This window comes from Schistocerca serialis, chromosome 5, assembly GCF_023864345.2.
Source record: "Schistocerca serialis cubense isolate TAMUIC-IGC-003099 chromosome 5, iqSchSeri2.2, whole genome shotgun sequence".
Classification (NCBI taxonomy): Eukaryota; Metazoa; Arthropoda; class Insecta; order Orthoptera; family Acrididae; genus Schistocerca; species Schistocerca serialis.
The window spans coordinates 439,288,876-439,304,919 of record NC_064642.1 but is presented as its reverse complement, the minus strand read 5'-3'; the positions used below and the strand labels follow the sequence as shown (position 1 = coordinate 439,304,919).

The window sequence follows — 16,044 nt, the reverse complement described above, 5'->3', positions numbered from 1 at the left end:
GCCGGCAAACCGGAGAAATGTATTTGCAGCAGGTCTGTCGGGAAAGCCTGAAAAGTCACCGCCTTGTACTCGTATGATTTTGAAACAAGTTAATGAATATTTTTTCCTTTTTCACTCGCGATTATACTTTTAAGCAGTTGGATGGGACCAAGTTTTGTGATGGTACATCATCATCTTCACGTGACACACGATTAAAAGCTGACTATTTCAATATTCGCGTGCATTTCTGGTAGTGCAAAGTCAGTCTGAATGTGATATTGTTGAGAGACGGAAACGAAGCAAGAAATATTGAATTCGTAAATATTTACTCACAAACAGAACCAAAGTTCTATGTTGATATCCATGTCTTGTTCGCTTTTCAAACGTGGGAATGGGCCCATTTCAACGCACACAGGATGAAATAGCTAAGACAGGCTACCCACAAAACTGGGCTTCTGCGTGTTATAGGGCGGGGGAGGGGCAGAGGACTGTGAAAGAAACAAGTAATCGCATTAAAAAAATCCGGTACGACATTATGTGCTACTGCTACCATGTCAATGTTACAACACTGTTGATTTCGAACAATTCATTTTGGATGATGTTCCTGATCTTACCATCTCCGCCTTCTTGAACTCAGTTGGTCTCTTTTGTGCACGTTTATTTAAAAGCTTTTGTCTATTGCATCCCAGTTGATATTGTTCATGAACTTCGGGAACGTATTGTGGATCGTTGTCAACAATTTCGTAACCCACCTGGAATTCTTGAACGTGTATGGACGTGTATGCTGTCTTCACATGAATAGCGGTTGTTTGGAAAACTGATTGCAATTTGTTTGTACTGAAGGGCATATCTGCAGTTCGAATCCATGGAGACTTTGTCGTAAGTTGTTCAGCTACTCAGTCATAATCTCGGCGTGTGTGTAACGAAATGTCATGACTGATTCACTGACTAATCGTTGATCGTCGTCCAGCCCAAACCGCTGCGGATAGAAACTTGAAGTTCGGAGAGGTTGTTGGTCTTACACTGTAAGCCTCGTTTAAGAAAACCTAACTGAGTGGAGTAGGAGATGAAAAGTTTTTGAAAACATGACGCTGTTAAGGCAATTTGGAAGCTAGAACTATAACTGGTATTTCGTTAATCGGTCAGAAATAAATACCTCTTTCATTATTTTTAAAAATATAACCTTATAGGTGTGAAACTGTAAAATTTTGTGTGAAAGTGAATCATTATTAAGGAAGTACTGAAGTATTTCTTAAGTTACGTCTACGAAAACTGGTTACTAACTTCTAAGTTAGCAGGATGGCAAAACAAAGCTTATGTCAATATCTTTTGAAAATTAACTCCTAAGGGAGTGAATTAGCGAAGGAAAATTTTTAAGAAAATATTTCGTTATTTAAAAACTTTATAAGGTAAATGTAAGAAAGTTGGTACTTCACTTCTTAGTTAGAAATAAATCGTGTTGTTATAGAATGAGGATCTCAACACGAGACCTCAAAAAACAGTACTAAAGAAACCTCCAACTCCAGTTAACAGAATCAGTTTTTGGCCGTAAGTACATTCGGGGGAACACCATGATTCTATGACTAAATTAGCGTGAATAGCTTAGACGGTGTTGCATATTGCGAGCGGTATAAAAATTCCATTAAATAGGAAACAACCTGTGCAGACCGTACTGTCTGTGCGAGCGAAGCACCGGACGCTGAGTTAGTGTGATATATCGGTAAAATCATTTGTGTTCGGATTTACATGGTAACACTGAGAGCCCTAGAAGGCATAAAATGCCGGATAACATGGACCTGTGTTGCTTTAAGCCCACATGAGATTCAATTCAGTGATCTCTATTCTGAATCGCTTTAGAGCATGCAACCCAGTGTTAATTTGAGTACGTGATATGTTACTCATAATAATGAACACGCGGACCCTACAGTGAATGTATTGGCTTAAAACTGGTACAGCAGGCAGAAGTTATCAGGAATCGCTTTTCCTGACTGTGGGCAGTGGTTTGTCGGGCTTTTATCTTGTTGCTGCTCTGTGAAATTCCAAATACGTTCTGTCGAAGCCCTCTCTGAAAGCTTGGTACCACACCACAGAAAACTGTATAGAAAGATTTGAAATTACTTGTGTACGCCAGAAAATTCGCCACATCGTTCACTATGCTTCGCTGAAGCCGCTTCTCGAAATATTTATTCGATCTGGATACATTTGGGGTAGCCTGTTAGCTGCCTTGCCGTTTAAATGAAAATAGTATACACGTAAGTGTCCCCATAAAATGACATTACATGGCATTTAAACAGCAACGTGTTATTAGCGTTTGCGTACCTCACAAGCGACTTCTAATCAAATTCTGTGCCTACGGACTACTGCCTAGGCTGTGCGACTGGATTCATGATTTCCTCTCAGAAAAGGTAACTGTTCGTAGTAACTGACTGAAAGTCATCGTTTCAAACAGAAGTAGTATCTGCCCTTCCACAAGGAAATGTTACAGGTCTTCTGCTGTTCCTGCTCTACATAGACGATTTGGGTGACAATCTGAGGAGCCCTCTTAGACTGTTTGCAGATGATGCTGTTATGTACCGTCTTGTAAACTCATCAGACGATTAAAACACATTGAAAAGTGATTTAGACTAGATATCGGTATGGAGCGAAAAATGGCAGTTGATACAAATAATGAAAAGTGTGAAGTCATCTACATGAGACTAATGAGTACTAAAAGGAGCCCGCTAAATTTTGGATACACGATAAATCACACAAATGTAAATGGTGCAAATTCAACTAAATACTTAGAATAACTTAAACTGGAACGATCACATAGATAAGGTTGTGGGGAAGGCAAAATTACGACTGCGCGTTATCGTAACGTTTCAGCTCGAAATGGAGATTAGAGAGTCGCAGGACTGTGGTGGAAGATATGTTATTTTTGCAATACCTCTCGATGGCAAATTTTCGATGCAGTGAACTGCACAACCTATAATTGACAAATGCCAGTCTTCCCTCAGTGCAGCGTGTGCATTTTTATTTCGTGCATGCGCAACAGAGACGCCGTAGTACATGAGTGAAATCCTGCTGTTGATTCTGCCAGACCCTGCACAACGGGTCTACTAAAGAGGTAACTCAAACTACGCTTGTCCGCCCTCATCTGGAGTAATGCTGTGCGGTGAGGGATCCGCATCAAGATGGATTGACGAGGGACATCGAAAAAGTTCAAAGAAGGACAGTTCGTTTAGTGTTATCGCGCAATAGGGGAGAGAGTTTTACAGATATGATATGCGTTAAGGGATGACAATCATTAAAACAAAGGCATTTTTTGTTGCAGGATCTTGTCATGAAATTACAGTTTCCAACTTTCTCCCCCGAACGCGAAAATATTTTGTTGTAACTTAAGACTTAAGAATAAAATATTTTATTACGTACCTAGTTTCATGCGTGGATGAGCGTCTGCTGCTCCTCAAAAATGCTACTTCTGTGAATATTGAGAAAGTGCTCATGGAGTGAAACTCTTTTTGGAGAAATTAATAGATCACCCCAAATATTTCAGTTTTAAATCTGTTATTACTTCATACATTACTGAGCTATATTTCTGGCTCTGCTTACAAGTTCTTCGGTATATCACCTTATGACTCCTATGTGAATGTTTCATGGGGCTAGGCAGCTCATTGCAGTAAGCCGTATGAGAATGTGTATCTTCCTTCACTACCAAGCAACTGTGAACGCAATATATTTTTTAAGTTACTATCTCTGTCTTGCGTTCAGAAAAAAAAAACTTCATGTTATGGAAGATAACTCCCATCTACAGCAGTAGTTGCCAAGTAAATATAACTCTGAAAAAAGTCTTCTGTGATGATCGTGAACGCAATTGGAAGCCTTGGCTCTCATGTCTTCGTTAGTTCAAATATTCAACTATGTGTGAAATCTTATGGGACTTAACTGCTGAGTTAATCAGTCCCTAAGCTTACACACTACTTAACCTAAATCATCCTAAGGACAAACACACACACCCATGCCCGAGGGAGGACTCGAACCTCCGCCAGGACCAGCCGCATAGTCCATGACTGCAGCGTCCTAGACCGCTCGGCCAATCCCCACGCGCCTCTTCGTCAGATCCGAATGTCAATGACTGATGCGTATCAGGTTCCTTCCAGATGGTCAATAAATTTTGGGAATACGATTTCCGCAGTTACATAGTCTAGTGGGTCTCTGGATGTTAGAATGTAGTCAATTGATACCCTGCTAAGGCGTTAGCATACGGAGTCAATTTGAGATGTAAATATGTAAGGAATGTACACATACTTACAGCAGAATCATGCCCTAGTGGGATTGAGAACTTGTACTGACGACATACCTCCCGCATACGTTTTTAACTTCCAAAGAACATGGTACAGGAACTCAGTTCAGATTCTTCTTTAGATAATCCATGTGTTTGTTTGTTTGTTTTTGCTTACCAAACCCAAAATATATACTACGATTATTACTCGTCATCGGTCTACTGTGGATCACAGGAAACAATTGGTTTGGCGGTTCTCTTCATCCCGAATCTCTTCAGTTCTTTCGCTGAAGTTTCTACTCCTCTCCTCTGTTCAGATGCTCTTGTGCTTTGCTTTTCCTACAACTTCTTGCAGTAGTCAAGCTCCGTTAGAATTATCTCTTTCTCCTAGAACACTTTCTGAGTGATCCCAACTTCCTCCACGCCCTCTCGTATTTCCTCAACCCATTTTGTGTTTGCCTTTGGTTATGTAAAAGAAGATTTTTCTTTGTCATTCTGCGTTCACTCACTCTGAAGAAGTGCACATAAAGTTTAAATCTATAAACTTCTCTTCATGTCTGTACGACTCATTTCCCCTTTTCTTCGATGTATTTTCGATTCTTTTTTAGCAGTCCGAGGACCATCCTTAAAATTTTCCTGTCCTTCGTCTTCAGCTCTTCCACTTCTCCATTCTCATTCAGTATCAGGCGTTCGGAATTCTAAAGTCGCTTCTGGCTTAACAGCCGTGGTTTAGCGCCACATCTTCGCAATGTGGGACATTGTTCTTTTGTTACATCTATTCTTTACCAATCTATATGCTAGTTCTATCTTTCTAGATCGTACTTTGTTTCTTCATCGAGCCTACTCAGTTGAATCCATTCACAAAGATACTTAAATTAACGCGTTCTCTTGACTTTTTCAAATCTTGTATTCATATGAGTTCCTCCATATTGTTCGTACTCCACGTTATTCTTCAGAGGAGATCATAAGTTCCGTTTCTTCTGCTATCGCGTAAAGTTATTTTAACATTATTCAAGCTGCTTCATTATCGTTGGCTAACAACCAAATCATCAGCGAACGTTAGGCCCTCCGCTAACAAATACAGCTTCTGTAAAACTGAAGAAATTCCTCATAATCTTTCTGCTTTCGTAGCTTCCTTCCATGTTCTCATTACCTCTCCTGACAGTCCGTCCACCTGCCCAGCTCCTATCTTAATCTCAATGGGTTATGAAATTTCCCCACGAAATTGTACTTCGGACATGTTTTGCTGTTGCTTTTGATTTATACACTCCTGGAAATTGAAATAAGAACACCGTGAATTCATTGTCCCAGGAAGGGGAAACTTTATTGACACATTCCTGGGGTCAGATACATCACATGATCACACTGACAGAACCACAGGCACATAGACACAGGCAACAGAGCATGCACAATGTCGGCACTAGTACAGTGTATATCCACCTTTCGCAGCAATGCAGGCTGCTATTCTCCCATGGAGACGATCGTAGAGATGCTGGATGTAGTCCTGTGGAACGGCTTGCCATGCCATTTCCACCTGGCGCCTCAGTTGGACCAGCGTTCGTGCTGGACGTGCAGACCGCGTGAGACGACGCTTCATCCAGTCCCAAACATGCTCAATGGGGGACAGATCCGGAGATCTTGCTGGCCAGGGTAGTTGACTTACACCTTCTAGAGCACGTTGGGTGGCACGGGATACATGCGGACGTGCATTGTCCTGTTGGAAGAGAAAGTTCCCTTGCCGGTCTAGGAATGGTAGAACGATGGGTTCGATGACGGTTTGGATGTACCGTGCACTATTCAGTGTCCCGTCGACGATCACCAGTGGTGTACGGCCAGTGTAGGACATCGCTCCCCACACCATGATGCCGGGTGTTGGCCCTGTGTGCCTCGGTCGTATGCAGTCCTGATTGTGGCGCTCACCTGCACGGCGCCAAACACGCATACGACCATCATTGGCACCAAGGCAGAAGCGACTCTCATCGCTGAAGACGACACGTCTCCATTCGTCCCTCCATTCACGCCTGTCGCGACACCACTGGAGGCGGGCTGCACGATGTTGGGGCGTGAGCGGAAGACGGCCTAACGGTGTGCGGGACCGTAGCCCAGCTTCATGGAGACGGTTGCGAATGGTCCTCGCCGATACCCCAGGAGCAACAGTGTCCCTAATTTGCTGGGAAGTGGCGGTGCGGTCCCCTACGGCACTGCGTAGGATCCTACGGTCTTGGCGTGCATCCGTGCGTCGCTGCGGTCCGGTCCCAGGTCGACGGGCACGTGCACCTTCCGCCGACCACTGGCGACAACATCGATGTACTGTGGAGACCTCACGCCCCACGTGTTGAGCAATTCGGCGGTACGTCCACCCGGCCTCCCGCATGCCCACTATACGCCCTCGCTCAAAGTACGTCAACTGCACATACGGTTCACGTCCACGCTGTCGCGGCATGCTACCAGTGTTAAAGACTGCGATGGAGCTCCATATGCCACGGCAAAGTGGCTGACACTGACGGCGGCGGTGCACAAATGCTGCGCAGCTAGCGCCATTCGACGGCCAACACCGCGGTTCCTGGTGTGTCCGCTGTGCCGTGCGTGTGATCATTGCTTGTACAGCCCTCTCGCAGTGTCCGGAGCAAGTATGGTGGGTCTGACACACCGGCGTCAATGTGTTCTTTTTTCCATTTCCAGGAGTGTAAGTGCACTAGTTTTCTTATGTATTCCTAAATCCTCCAAAACACTGAAGAATATACGCTGCTCAGTTAAGTTGTATGTTCTTTTAACGTCAACGCAAATATACCGGGTGATCAAAAAGACAGCATAAATTTGAAAACTGAATAAATCACGGAATAATGTAGATAGAGAGGTACAAATTGACACACATGCTTGGAATGACATGGGGTTTAATTAGAACCAAAAAAATACAAAACTTCATAAAATGTCAGACAGATGGCGCTTCATCTGATCAGAATAACAATAATTAGCATAAAAAGTAATATAAATCAAAAATGATGTTCTTTACAGGTAATGCTCAATATGTCCACCATCATTCCTCAACAACAGCTGTAGTCGAGGAATAATGTTGTGAGGGTGTTGTGTGATGTCCTTAGGTTAGTTAGGTTTAAGTAGTTCTAAGTTCTAGGGGACTGATGACCATAAATCTTAAGTCCCATAGTGCTCAGAGCCATTTGAACCATATTTTGAATAATGTTGTGAACAGCACTGTAAAGCATGTCCGGAGTTATGGTGAGGCATTGGAGTCGGATGTTGTCTTTTAGCATCCCTAGAGATGTCGGTCGATCACGATACACTTGCGACTTCAGGTAACCCCAAAGCCAATTATCGCACGAACTGAGGTCTTGGGACCTGGGAGGCCAAGCATGACGAAAGTGGCGGCAGAGCAAACGATCATCAACAAACGACGCGCGCAGATCTTTCACGCGTCTAGCAATATGGGGCGGAGCGCCATCCTGCATAAACATCGTATGTTCCAGCAGGTGTTTATCAGCCAGGCTAGGGATGATGCGATTCTGTAACATATCGGCGTACATCTCTCCCGTCACGATAGCAGTTTTGCTGTACAGCACCATCTGTCGGACATTTTGTGAACTTTGTTTTTTTTATGGTTCTAATGAACCCCATGTCATTCCAAGCATGTGTGTCAATTTTTACGTCTCTATCTACATTATTCCGCGGTTTATTAAGTTTTCCAATTTATACTGACTTTTTGATCACCCGGTACATGTTGTTAGCGGTACAAGCGAAAATATTTTATCGGTGACTGAGGACGGTGTACTGAACAACAGTACATCTGTATTCAGTTCATTTTCAAACAAATAATTATAGCTATGAAGAGTAGTATGTTTTTAGGTTGCTTAGTACCTCCAAGTACTTCCGGCAGGAGCAATTCATAAACACTTATTTCCCTTGGGCAGCAGGACAGGTGTTCAATTGTAGACCTGTTGACGCAACATGGTTAGTCTATACTGACATTTAGTGGTGCAGTTACGACTGTGCAAAGAACATGAGGTAGTTAATTAAGTGACGTGTTTGCGGGAAGATTGTTAGACGCGTGTTAAGGTACCAATAATCGCAATACCTTGTACAGTATTTCATTACGCCACCGCTACGTCACCGGCAGTGCGACTGGCGGTGGTTTTCATGTTAAAGGACGTCTGGAACTTTGTACACCGCATTTTACGTGTAAAATGGGAAATTTAAACTGTAAACAGTAGCTCGTTTTGCATTCCTGAGTAGGAGTCGAGTTTGTTTATACGATCCTACAACGAGCGGGACATTGGGAACGGAGTATGAAACAACTTAGTACTTACAAGAGTTCGTCACTGTGGTTCTGTACGCAGACAGACGCGGCACTGGCGTTGCCACCACTTTGATAGGTCATTAGACGCAGAACGCGGCTGCCTCATCCTCGGCTATGACGAATACGACGACCTGGGGGCGGCGTAACGAAGAAAGGCACGCACGGCGGCGATCCGTCTTGCACGCGGCACGCCACGGCGGCACGTCCGCCCCCGGCGCGGGCGCTAATTAAATCTGATTACCTCGCCAGCCGAGTGAAATACTGACCCCCGCCGGCCGACCCGCGTGCTTTCTGGTGGGCCGTGACCGCACCCCCTCAATGAGGGGCGGCCGTGTTCTCTATCGAGAGCGTCAATGTTTACTGTGTACTTTGCAGTGAGTAATGGATTTCGTTACCATCCTCTACCTGGGAGCCAATTCTGTAGTTAAAGATTTTTGTTAATTAAGGTCCTCCACTCTGAATCTTAATTAATGCTGAGGAACTGAGGATAGATTCATCTTTTTTCAAGTACTGGATTGCTTCAACACACAAACATGTTTCACCAGAGTTCTGGCACCCTCAGTGGGTTCTTTCATTTTTTCTGGAATACATACGGATTATGTTTAGGATATGAAATATATTATATAGAATTTCGTTGTTACTGAAATTGTGATTCACTTCATCCTTTATTTTACATTATGTATATGTACTGCGGCTGCTAATACAAACCAGCCACAAGTCTGAATTACTACACAGTGTTATCTGCAAATATGAGGTATGTTAGAACGTAGTCTGCATTGAATTTTGGTTTACATCTAACCTTATAATATATTTTCGGTTAAAATCGTGGCATGTACCGGGTTGTGCTCTTACCATTGCTGTGTTGCGCACTGAAACATGTATCCAAGTCATAACAACGTAACAAGACGCAGTATTCACACATGAGCAGGAGTAAACGTGAGTAAACGCTGTCAGAATAAGAAAAATAATCCATGACAATAAACGATACTAAACACCTTCACATATCTTTACCGATGTCTACAGGTCAGTCCACCTACACAATAACATCAAGACCACATTTGGCACATTAACACAAACTAGCCTTAGCTCAGGGCTAGCCAGACACTGCAATGGTAAAACACTAAACGGGTATATACCACGATTTTTATCAGATCAAACATTATAAATGTTAGATATAAACAAAAATTAACTTTAGACGATATTCTACGAGTAACAAGGGTCCTTTTTGCAAATGACTTGGTGTACTACTTTAGACTTGTGGCTGAATTCAATAACAACAAAATAATAACAACAAAATCCGATATAACGTATTCTATAACCTAAACATAATATGAAGGGCTTATTTCAGTAGTGGTACAAGTCCATTACCACCACTTTTCTGCCTTTAATGTTTCTGAAATTAATGATCCAAACAAACAGAAAGAAAGATTCGTCTCTATCAAGAAGCCATATGCTTGAATATTTCTGGTATCTCAACTGCAGATTTTTCAGCGCTCATTTAACTTTAGGATTCTGTATCTCAAAATGAACAAAACTGGACTTGTACCACTATTGAAATAAGCCCTTCATATGTATGTACGTTCGCATTTCAGAAAAATAAAAGTAGAACTCCCTGAGGATGACACAACTGTGGGGGAACATGTTTGGGTGTTAAAGCAGACCAATAATTTGCATTCTATATTCTTCATTATTTTCTGCGTGCACGGAAATTGAGCTCAAAATTCCAATACAACAGTTGGTTAACGCTGTTTGGTTAATGCAGTTTACAATAATTAATTACTAGCCAACCTGCAATGCTTTGCAATTGCTAAATATGTATGGGTATTGCATATACATCCTAAATTCTTCGCCGTCGCGATCTCTGCCCATCTTCTCATTCCCCTTTTCCCTCCGTACATCGCTTGCTCCCACACATCTCTCTATGCAAAACCTCTTCCCCACTCTCACAATCTCCTCGATCACTCTCTCTATGTCCATTTCCGGCTACATATTCAGTAGAGTGTTGTGTAAAAATTTTCAAGTAAATCGATCAAGTTCGTTTTGAGAATTTTAGTAACAACGTCTCCCACTTACATATTACGTATATATTTGTGTATGTAATATATGGTCCGCAGCTCGTGGTCGTGCGGTAGCGTTCTCGCTTCCCACGCCCGGGTTCGCGGGTTCGATTCTCGGCGGGGTCAGGGATTTTCTCTGCCTCGTGATGACTGGGTGTCGTGTGATGTCCTTAGTTAGGTTTAAATAGTTCTAAGTTCTAGGGGACTGATGACCATAGATGTTAAGTCCCATAGTGCTCATAGCCATTTGAACCATTTTTTTGTAATATATGAGAAAAATATATAGCTACGTCCGTCGGAACGTTCATTAGATTGGAAGTAAATCGGTAAAGAACTTTTCATACAAAAAATACCATTACCATCCACAATTGCAAAAACACATACACTCATCTCTCTCTCTCTCTCTCTCTCTCTCTCACACACACACACACACACACACGCACACACACACACACATACACATTGATTTTATTTTACGACTTTTCCTGTAGATCTTCCAAAAATTTTGTTGCATACAAACCTTGTTCTGTCTGTTATTAATACAACAAAGATAAAATTCAACCAAAACTGTCCCACAATTCTTTATTGATGATATTTCATACATAGGGCAATTGATGTTACTTCCGACTTTTACACTGGTTCTTCCAAACATTTTCTTTCATTCAGACCTTGTCCTGCCATAACGAACGCAGAAAGAAGCTCACGTGATGATCTTTCATACATATGACAGTTTTTTTTATATGTAGATTAGGTAATAGCACCTTAGTGCAGAACAAGCATTAACAGCTGCACCAGTTACAGTAACGTAGATAGGGTGCACCACAATGAATTCATTTTTACTTATACGGTATATTTTGAAACATTTCAGTCACTGTTTATAAAATACGATTGAAATAAGAAATTAATAACATGCTCATTAATTAGTGACAATTCGTAGTGTTGGTTTTCCTAGATTTATTGTTACTCTGATACCATTCGACCACTGACTCAATGTAAAGCATAAGTGGATAGGTTTAATTTCGTTTGTGAATTATACGATACTGGTTTTCACATATACTTTACAAATGTGTTTACATCAGTGTCACGTGATACATTTGAGCAGATAAAGTGAAAACTTAATTTAAAACTGAAATCAATGAACGTAAGTATTTCTTTTGGTTATTGTTTCACATAATACGTAAACATATTGCAACCCACAAAATTTTCATAATCTCATTATTTCATATGGAATGGGGAAGAATAATTAAAAGTCAAAGTAGGAGACACTGATGCAGTTAATACTTTATTTTTGTTATGCAAATTCACATAAAAATTTAATGAGAAACTTGTAGATTATTTAATTGTTTAAAGGTTTAGTAGTTTCCAAACTAAATTTTTGTGTTTAGTACTTAATTACATTCCTCCTGACTATAACTATGAAATTAGTTTCCTTGAACAAATTATTTTTAAATAAATGGAATAAAGAATCATAATGTAAACAAACATTTCAATTCAGGAAGTTTCGGCAATGAATTTTAAATTAACTTAAACAATAAATATCACCATTTTGTGGCCATAAAACATTAATTCAAAAATATATGATTTTGTAAAAATTAATTTTTAAATTGGGAAAGTATTGTAATTAGATAACTACAAATTTCTAGACCTTTTGAATGCAAAATTACAATCCATAACAAACTAGCCTATACAGCGACTCAGCTTTAAGATGCGTTATCTGTTCTTCACTTGTCTGTGTCACGTAAACGTTGTTTGATTCTGTATGTTCAGCTTAGCTTTTGTTATGAAAACATGTGGTTGAGTGTTCTGTTCTCAATACGTACAGTATTATAAAAGTAATTCACGATCTGCACCTACAGTTACTATAGATGTCGTTCGGGAAGAAAAACAAACAACAAATGAATTACAAAAGTTCAGTTTCGGTATCTATATCAAGGTCCCGACCCACACAGACGCTGATGCCAATGGTTAGCAACGAATGTTATTCAACACAATGAGAAGAGATAAATACCACTATAAAAATTTTTATTACTTCTCAATAACAAATTCAATGTGTAATAGTGGTTTTCTATATACCAGAAGTGTACTAACACCGAATGATATTTTATGTTGATACTTACTATCATGGTTGCTCAGCCGGAATTTTATTATCTCGGATGCTTAGATGTTACGTAGGAAGTAAATAGTCGCGCAATGTGGCCAGAGTGCTTAAGGGCTTGTTGCAAGTAGGCAATAACTGGTCCGTCGACAGCGTTGAGCAATTCTCGCTGCGCAAGAGAATCTACCCCTGGCAGCGTGTATGGAGCTGAAGATGGCACTACGTGTTAACGGCCGTGGCCAGTGCTCGACATAGGCAGGCGTCTGCTGGCTACGAGTCCAGGACAATCACTGAGTTCAGAGGCAGTGTGAAACGACTGAAAGTCAGGCCTAGCAGTGAAGAGCCGCTCATGAAGCCTCCCATAGAAGAGTTTCTGACAAAGACTAGTGTTTAAGTGTCCCACATTAGACGGATATTTCCTGCATTTTTTTTTAATGTTGCACTTTTTTTAATGAGCATGTCCACAAATTTAGTTGTTCATCTATGGCTCTTCCTCTTAACAGTCGAATTATTTAACAGCAGTAGTAAGCGTTCAGTAACAACGTCTTTTTCTCACGCTACAAGATATACATCGAGACAGTGAGTTATGACCCTGCCTTTAGTTGCGTTTAGCTTCTGCTCTTCCTGCACACCCTCTGCGTTGTTGATGGTTACATTTTTCTGCTGTCTTCTGTCAGAGCTTTTATTCTGCAAATATCTGTGTTCCTGTGTTGCTGTCCGTGTCTACAGCAAAAACACGAACTGGGTACACATCTGCCTCATCTAGTCAGACAATAGCCACTGGATACCTCCTGTGGCCAATTTCTCTGCCGCTCTGTCTATGACTCAGGCGTCTACCGTCATATACTACAATACCCTATACATTACTCGTTACACGTAATAAGTGTGGAGCAGGAGATCCAGTATGGAGTCGATCAAAGCGACTGCCATTACCACTGTGTAGGCCGAATAGAGTACTCAGCTACATAAAGCAACGCTACTGCGCCATAAATATAAAGAAAATCTGTTTCTCTTGTTGAAATACTCATGCACAAAACTGGTGAACTGCTTGTCATTGCTTGAGTTGCTCTGCTCGTGAGAATTATACGAATGGAAAATAAGGGGTGAGCACAGGGAGCCAGCATCAATCCAGTCTAAACAGACACCCAAAAGGATCTCAAGTACTGGATGGGTAGAACTAAAGTGTGGCTGCACATATAGAGGTCCAGTCTGGGCTGTAATGAACGTATAATAGCGAATCCTGATAGATACGCTAATACGTTAATGCGGAACCCAGTTTACTTAAAAAAAAATTGTTCCACTTTTGGCCACTAGCTGCAAATCTGGGTCTGCGAATGCAGTTTAAATAGCCACCTGGTCCATGACGCGATTCATGTATACCGTTTCTTTCATACGGACGATGCCATGTTTCAGGGAGGCGATGTTCACTAGTTTCTTGCATTGGAAAGTACTTCACATTACAGGATAAGAATGAAAATACTCTACAATAAGAAGTGACAAATTATTGCGCAATGTTCCGCAGTCTATAGCAATAAGAGTAGAAGTAGTAAAACTCCTAGATGCACAGTGTGTGAAACCGATTATGGGAGATGTTGTAAATAAGCGAACATGTAAACGTTAGGACGCGAAATAAGGATGATACACCAAATCATAAGCTCACACAACAATCTATCATAGTGTTATGAACGAGAAAACGTTTCACAGTGTGGTATTACATTCAAAAAGGTCTTCTTGTTACAACTTCCACCGCACTGACATCTCCCACACTTCCTATTTGATGTACTTGACTGATTCAACTCACTAACGTCGGATTACCACTAACTGCAGAGAACAAACGTATGATTACTACGACCAGATTTGAACCACAGTACTTACCCTTTCTCAGCCGTCCTCTCAATTACCACTTTCTGAGATACGTTTACTGTACCACATAATTCATACACGTCCTCTTTGCCTAGTTTTTCAGACGGCTGTGATGCACTGAAATTTCTTCCATGTTCTCTTAGTGCTTCCCAGAATATGCGGAAACTGTATCCAGTAGAGAAGCATGTCCAGGCCGTCGACAACCACTTCTCCCTCTAAAAACCAACTGTATGTATGTCACTGTGTTCACAGCCAGTAACAAATGGCAGGTGAAGCATCTAAAGCATGGTGGCTGCATGCGCTGTCCACATGAATTCAGTAATATCTTTCCAGGGAAAGACAGTAAGTAAAGGTGGAGAACAAGCGCAGCAGAAAGTAAGGTAAAATAATCTTCCATTGGTAAGAGCACTGGGTAACTCCATCCCATCATTGAATGGGAATGAGCCCTCTTGTGGAGTATTAAATCGTAGTTTACTCTTTCCTAAATAGTGCGATGATCGTGGAATCGCCTTAACAAGACGTCACATTGTCGTCGCGTGTGGTTTATATGCTGATCGAAGCTTACTCTAGGGATATAGCTCCAGTGTGAGGAGATGGCATAGTACAAATCCCTGCCTTAAAAACTGCCTGAGGAACGAAGCTAACGCCTAAAGTATTAATAAGGCGACTGTATCGCTTTACCTTAATGGCTCCTGTTAACTGTGCACAGGAAACAGTTTATTTTGAAACTTGCTGGCTGATAAAAACTGTGTGCTGGACCAAGATTCGAACTCGGGACCTTAGCCTTTCACGGGCAAGTGCATTACCATCAAAGCTACCTAAGGACGACGCAAGTCCCGTCCTCACGCTCTTAATTCCGCGAGTACCACGTCTCCTACCTTTCAGACTTCAGAAAGCTCTCTTGCAGAACTTTCAGAACTCCTAAAGTCAACAGTCGGCATTGACACCAACACATTCATATTGAAAACTTATTCAGCCGTATCGTAGCACCTTGGCTGTGCTTTGGTGGCCTAGTAGCTCCCTTGTATTCAACATGGAACTCAAAATCGGCCAACTGTGGCGAGTAAATAATTCTGTTGATTAACTTCTGAAGTTCTCAGTAACATTCTCTGAAAGGCAGGTTGTATACAATAAATGTAAAAATCTTTGACGATCATGAGTTACTTTCTAAGAGTGTAATCCTCACCTGGGTGCTCCTTACTTTGCTGAAGGCATGACATCTCGTACGTCAGTATGCGCCATGTTCAATATGTAACGCTTGCTGATGTCTGATGGATGCCGACGTTGCACATGATATCACGGAAAGCGAATGCAGGGATTTCGGTCTGAGCTTCAATTAGCTGGGTAAGCCACTCATTACATATTTGCCGTTTTTTATGCCGTATAATCCGGACAGAATGAAAGCATGATTGCGTGAAGATACCTAGATGCTAAATCATAATGCCAGTTAGGGTCATCTCCTACGTCTAGCTTCGGC

The 16,044-nt window shown here is 41.6% G+C and overlaps 1 protein-coding gene across 1 annotated transcript in view; it reads right to left on the bottom strand.

The window, feature by feature from the left end:
• LOC126481985 (hemicentin-2) overlaps window positions 1–16,044 on the bottom strand; it is a 1,625,790-nt gene that overhangs the window by 1,489,172 nt on the left and 120,574 nt on the right. The gene's annotated exons all lie outside the window — the stretch shown is intronic.